The sequence below is a fragment of the Rhinopithecus roxellana genome, chromosome 15, assembly GCF_007565055.1.
Source record: "Rhinopithecus roxellana isolate Shanxi Qingling chromosome 15, ASM756505v1, whole genome shotgun sequence".
Lineage (NCBI taxonomy): Eukaryota > Metazoa > Chordata > Mammalia > Primates > Cercopithecidae > Rhinopithecus > Rhinopithecus roxellana.
Genome location: NC_044563.1, coordinates 22556474 through 22562473, shown reverse-complemented (window position 1 = coordinate 22562473; position 6000 = coordinate 22556474).

Genomic DNA, 6000 nt, shown 5'->3' with positions numbered 1-6000 from the left:
TTGGAGAGGGAGAGGAATTCATCTCCTCCACTGCTCTCAGGTTATGAACTTCAGTTGGAACTGACTCCCCACTTAATTCCAGGGATAGGAATCAAACCCATGTCCAGTTGGTTAAAATATCAAATTTCCTTCCCAAAGTTGTTTTTTCAAGGAAAGTAGAGTCTCCTTGAGAGTGGCTAAAACTTAGAAGAAAGCAAAGTCAATGCATACCTAATTTCAACATTTGAGAGATTAGATAAATATTTTCCTGAAATTGGTACACCAATTGATTCTTTTTCTTCAGTTTTATATAAACTATTACATTCTAATTTGGGTTAGACTTCTTTCTCTTTCACCAAATAATTCTAACTAATAATAAGCCTGGAAATATGGGGAGTGATTCAGGTTTTTCAGTTTATTGAAATGTCAGTCCAGGAGAAAAAAAAAAGTGATATCCAGGAAGCAACAGAAAGTATTCAAAATAAGAAAAATATTCTTAATGAATAAATCAGTAAAGTAGAAAAGTATAGCAAAAGAGGAATAAAATAATGATCAGAGTATCAAAATAAGTCCATTGTAGAAAAGATAAAGTTTGAAAGCTGGTTCGGTAATTAATTCCAAGAATATTGAGTGTTTGTTATGGTGTAATGGTATCCTTTTTCACATTACTAGGAAAGCTTCATCAATGAAAACAGGAGCTTATCCTAAAGTTTCAAGTTAACATAGCCCATTTTCGTTAGCATTAAATTTCATATCTCAAGTTACCACAAAAAAAAAAAAAAAAAGTTTAACAGGGTGTTTTAGCTCAACCTGAGTAGAGATTGGGTATAGACTTGGCAAAAAGGTCAGTTAACAAATACCCAGGGAAATCGCAGTGATTCCCCAGAGAAAGATTTGGAAAAGCAAAATGGATTCTTCATGCTATAATCTCAGAGCTTAGATGCATTTCTGTATCATGGGCTTGAGAAAGATTTTCTTTTTATACAGATTTCTGGATGAATACATGGTAGCTTACACCTAAAATCTGACCAGTACTACCTCTTAGAGCACTTAAATCTTAATGGCACTGTTAAAATATTGAGAAATTATTATGAAAATTAAATATACCTTTGTGGTAGATTGTTCTTGTTCCTTGGAAAATCACACAAATCAGGCATTTACTTGTACAAGCGTTTCATGGAGATGACTATCAGAAATGGAAGTGTGTCAGAAGTTGCAGAATTCAGGTGCTCAACTGCTTGATGTACTAGTCTAAGTGTTTGTTGATGTTGGGCAGAGCTGCATATCTGCATACTGTGTTTCCTTCAGAGAAGGTCTAATTTCCAAGTATGGATTTAGAGTGATGTGCCTTCAAAATACCAAGTATCTTGTAAAATTAAATGTGCTTCCTTTGAACTACTTTTTCACAGGAGAAATGCCATTTATCAATGTCATCGACAATATCCATCTTGTAAAATTCAAGCATTAATTTCTTTCCTCCTTTAAAGAAATCTCAGCAGCATTTGACACTGTGGTCACCCTTTTCTTCCTGAGATACTCTTTTCTTCTCAATTTTGCATCCATGGGAGGGCCCTGGATTGCAAGTTACTGAACTCTAGAAAATTTGGCTTAAAAGATCATGGACAAAATACAAATATGAAAAGATCAGGAGTAAAATTGAATGCCTTCAGATAGAGTTTGGTCTGGCCTCTAGCTCCATTTATATACAGTCCTTTGAGTACTGCCCTTCCTCCAAGAGTCAGTTTCATCCATGAGTGTGTTCTTTATAATTTCAAGATAGAATACAGCCAAATCTAGGGCAAACTGCTTTCTCACCTACAACTGGAGAAAAGATAGCTTTGCTTTAATTGTGGAAAAATAAAACCCTGAGTTTTATATTGATCAAAAGAGCCTAGAATAGATTTGTATCGTCAAGATAATGACATGCATTATTTGAATTAAGCCAAGTCTATCAAAACCAACTCCTGAGTCAAGGGGGATAATATTATCCTGACAGATTCACACTAATCAGGACCTTTTTTGGAGATAAGATAGGATCAATCCCACCCAAATTTCACAGCTACCACACCAGGAAGAAGGAATGAATTAGAAGACAGTTAGTGAAATAGAAGGTCTATTTCATCTTTGGTGAAATCACACATCTCTCTCTTAGTGCTCATGACTGGCTCTCATCCGTTGAAGCTGTGCATACCGGATGTTTCAGAGCTTGAACCTGGGCCTTCTTCCCTTCTCTATACTTTTTCTTAGTATGATATCAACTAGGTATGATATCACTTGGTTGATATCACCTTTTTGATGACTTTAAATATTATCAATTGGCAAATGACTCTCAAATTTATGACTGTAGCCCTGACCTCCCTCTTGAGCATTAAACTTATTTGTCCAACTTTTCACATAACATCTATACTAGAATTCTAATAAGCATCTCATATGTAGCATGTCCAAAAAGTATTCATTTCCCCACATTAAGTTTTCTTTTTCCCTTGTTTATTAACCCAAGTTAGCTAATAACACTGTCAACTAACAAATGCCAAAAATTCTGAAGATTATCCCTTATTTATTTTTCCCCTTACCTCTTAATTAAATTCATCAGGAAATCCTGTCTGCTTTTTGTTCAAAACATTTTGCAACTCTGATAGCTTCTCATCTTTTCTATGGTTACGTCCCTAGTCCAGTCTCTATTTTCTATCAACTGAACGATGCAGTAACCCAACTAGTCTCCTGCCTCTATTCTTACTTCCCCTATAATATATCCTCCACAAGAGAACTTCAAAATTGTGTCTAAAATTTCATGTATTATCACAGGCTGCTTATACCTATTTTCCATAACACTTACAAGAAAATCCATACAAGTCCTTTTTCGTTATCTGCTCTTCCAGCTAAATTTTATCTCATGTTCCACATTCCCATTGAGCCCCATGAGCATTAGCCAAGATCATTCCAAATGGATAGGAACAGTTGCTTTTCCTTCTTTTTGAAGCACTTTTCCTCCAGATATTTGCATGGCTGACCCTTTCTCACTTTCATGTCTCAGATCAAAGATCACCCCCTATAGTGAATATGGTTCCTATCCATACCCCTTTGCTCTGTGGTGCTCCCATCTCCTGCTGTGGGTATATTATTAGCAACTTACAGCTGCCACATTTTCCAAAGAGTTGCCCTCAACCCCCTTATTTAAGAAGTAGTAATTCCCCCACCAGGGATGGAATGCAGCCAATGACTGATGTGGACATACAAAAGCCAGCCCTCTTGCCACAGGTGACCAATATGTGGTCCAATTCATGTTCTAGAGCTCTTGGTGGGACCAGCCTGAAGGGAGCCACAGCTGGGACCACATCCTTGCTTTTCTTTCTTCCCGTGTTTTCTTTTCTTCCTGGTTTCCCTTCTCCTGAGAATATACCTTCAATAATCACTTACAGGAATCCCCATCTTGGGCTCTGCGTCTCAGAAACTCTACCCAAGACTCCTCCTGTGTTAGTCAGGGTTCTCTAGAGGGATAGAAGTAATAGGATATATGTATATATGAAGGGGAGTTCATTAGAAGTATTGACTCACACGGTCACAAACTGAAGTCCCACCACAGTCCATTTGCAAGCTGAGAAGCAAGGAAGCCAGTCTGAATTCCAAAACCTCAAAAGTAAAGAAAGCCAACAGTGCAGCCTTCAGTCTGTGGCTGAAGGTCTGAGAGCCTCTGGCACATCACTGGTTTAAGTCCAGGAATCCAAAAGCTGAAGAACTTGGAGTCCGACATTCAAGGGTAGGAAGCATCCAGCACAGGAGGAAGATGAAGACTGTAAAACTCAGCAAGTCTGCTCCTTCCAGGTTCTTCTGCCTGCTTTTTCTAGCCATGCTGGCAGCTGAGGGGATGGTGCCTACCCAGGTTAAGGGTGGGTATACCCCTCCCAGCCCACTGACTCAAATGTTAATCTCCTTTGGCAACACCCTCAGAGACACACCCAGGAACAATATCCCTCAATCCAGTCAAGTTGACATTCAATATTAACCATCCAGCAGGCACGGTGGCTCACGCCTGTAATCCTAGCACTTTGGGAGACCAAGGAGGGCAGATCACCTGAGGTTGGGAGTTCAAGACCAGCCTGAGCAACATGGATAAATCCTGTCTCTACTAAACATACAAAATTAGTCGGGCGTGGTGGTGCATGCCTGTAATCCCAGCTACTTGGGAAGTTGAGTCAGAAGAATCGCTTGGAGCTGGGAGGCAGAGGTTAGGGTGAGCCCAGATCGTGCCATTGCACTCCAGCCTGGGCAACAAGAGTGAAACTCCATCTCAAAATAAAATAAAATTTTATATATATTAACCAGCCACCTCCTTAGAGAGGGTTTCTTGACAACCCAATCTAACCTCAACCCACCACTATCTTCTCTATCCCATTATCCTCTCTTACTTTTGCTCAAATATACACAATTTTGGGACTTTTTCTTATTTATTTACTTGAAAAAATCTGCCTCCAAGACATGTAATAAACTTTGCATGTCTTGACATACATACATGTGACATACATACATATGTCATGACATACATATGCATGTTTGGAACAATGCCTATTTATGTGTGGTCACACAGTCAATGTCTATTGAATGGAAGGAATGCAGGCTTTAAATACGGATGAAGAGGGAAAGGCCGTCTCTCCCTGGACTTCAATACCTTGATCCTGGTCTCTGAGGTGGGTAGATGTTTTTAATATAGCTGCAGGTAAAGAAGAAAAAGGTGATCTCTACCTTAGGGACATAGACCAAGAAGAAGTATGCTATAAGAGATGCCTGAGAAAGGCCCAAATCATGCACCAGCCCAGAGATTTCTGAGTCCAAATCTGAGGGCCAAATTGGCCTGGAGGCATTTAAATAAATGTCAACATTTAAATAAATGTGAAACGTCATACAAACATCTAGATTTTTAGCCCCTCTTGAAAATAAGTGGTATCATTCCCACATGGCCATAATCTGCTGGAACTGAGGTGCTAATACCCCTGTTCTGCCAGGTGTGTGTTTTCAATGTTACCATATCCCCACTAGCCATTCTTCTCTTATCGCATAATATATTTGGTCTCTGTATGCCTTTGAGTTTGTAACCCTCATAATGACTGTTAAAAATCACTGTATTTGGATCTTTTTCTACAATCCCATATTCTTTTGGGGAATAACCTATGTTTAAAGCTTAAACTGTACAGTGAGTAACTAAAGGGAAAATTTGACTGATAAATAGGAGATTATAGAAGCACCCATATCTTGGTGTAAGGTGTACCCTGCACAAAGGGACTAGGAGAAGAGATCTGTTGAGAGTGTAAACTCAGCCAGAATTCCACATGCCGAGCAATGTACCCAAGCATGAGACAGCCTCAACCAGAAGAAGGGGTGTCCTTTTCAAAGGTCATCTGCCTCTTTGTAATTCATTGGCCAATTGTGGGTCCTATGTAGCAGGTAAGGGCCAATGATCCCTTAGGACAGCATGAGAGTAGCAAAAAGAGTCCTTGTTGAAACTCTTAGTAGTTGTACAAAAAGTGGCCTGTGGCTGAGGATCAGTTCTCAAGCACCTAATGCAGCAAAAGCCCAGGCAGTGACTCAGACAGACATGAGAGCCCACGGGAAGCTCCCCAAAAGGAAAACTGGACATTGAGACAGGAGTAGACTTCAGGTTTGACTGTTAAGTAACCACGTTACAACCTAGAAGCAGAATGATTCACAGGGATTCTGGTTTTACTTTTCAGGCAACTTTTCAGTTTCATATGCTCTGCAGATCTCACATTGAGGTATATACAGCTGTTGGTTCTCAAATAAATACTTTACCCCAAGTAATAGCTCTGCCTTCTGCGTGACTGATGTTGCTATTGCACTGAATAGTTCCCCTGAATTTTCTGAGTGATGTTAAGTGTAGACTATGATACAAACTGCCAAGTGGAAGAAATCAGACTCTTGAGTCATTTGAGATGCCAGTCACACAGCCAAGTACACTTGTTTTATGCCCTTGTCTCCAGTGCTCATTTTATTTATTGCCCTTTGACA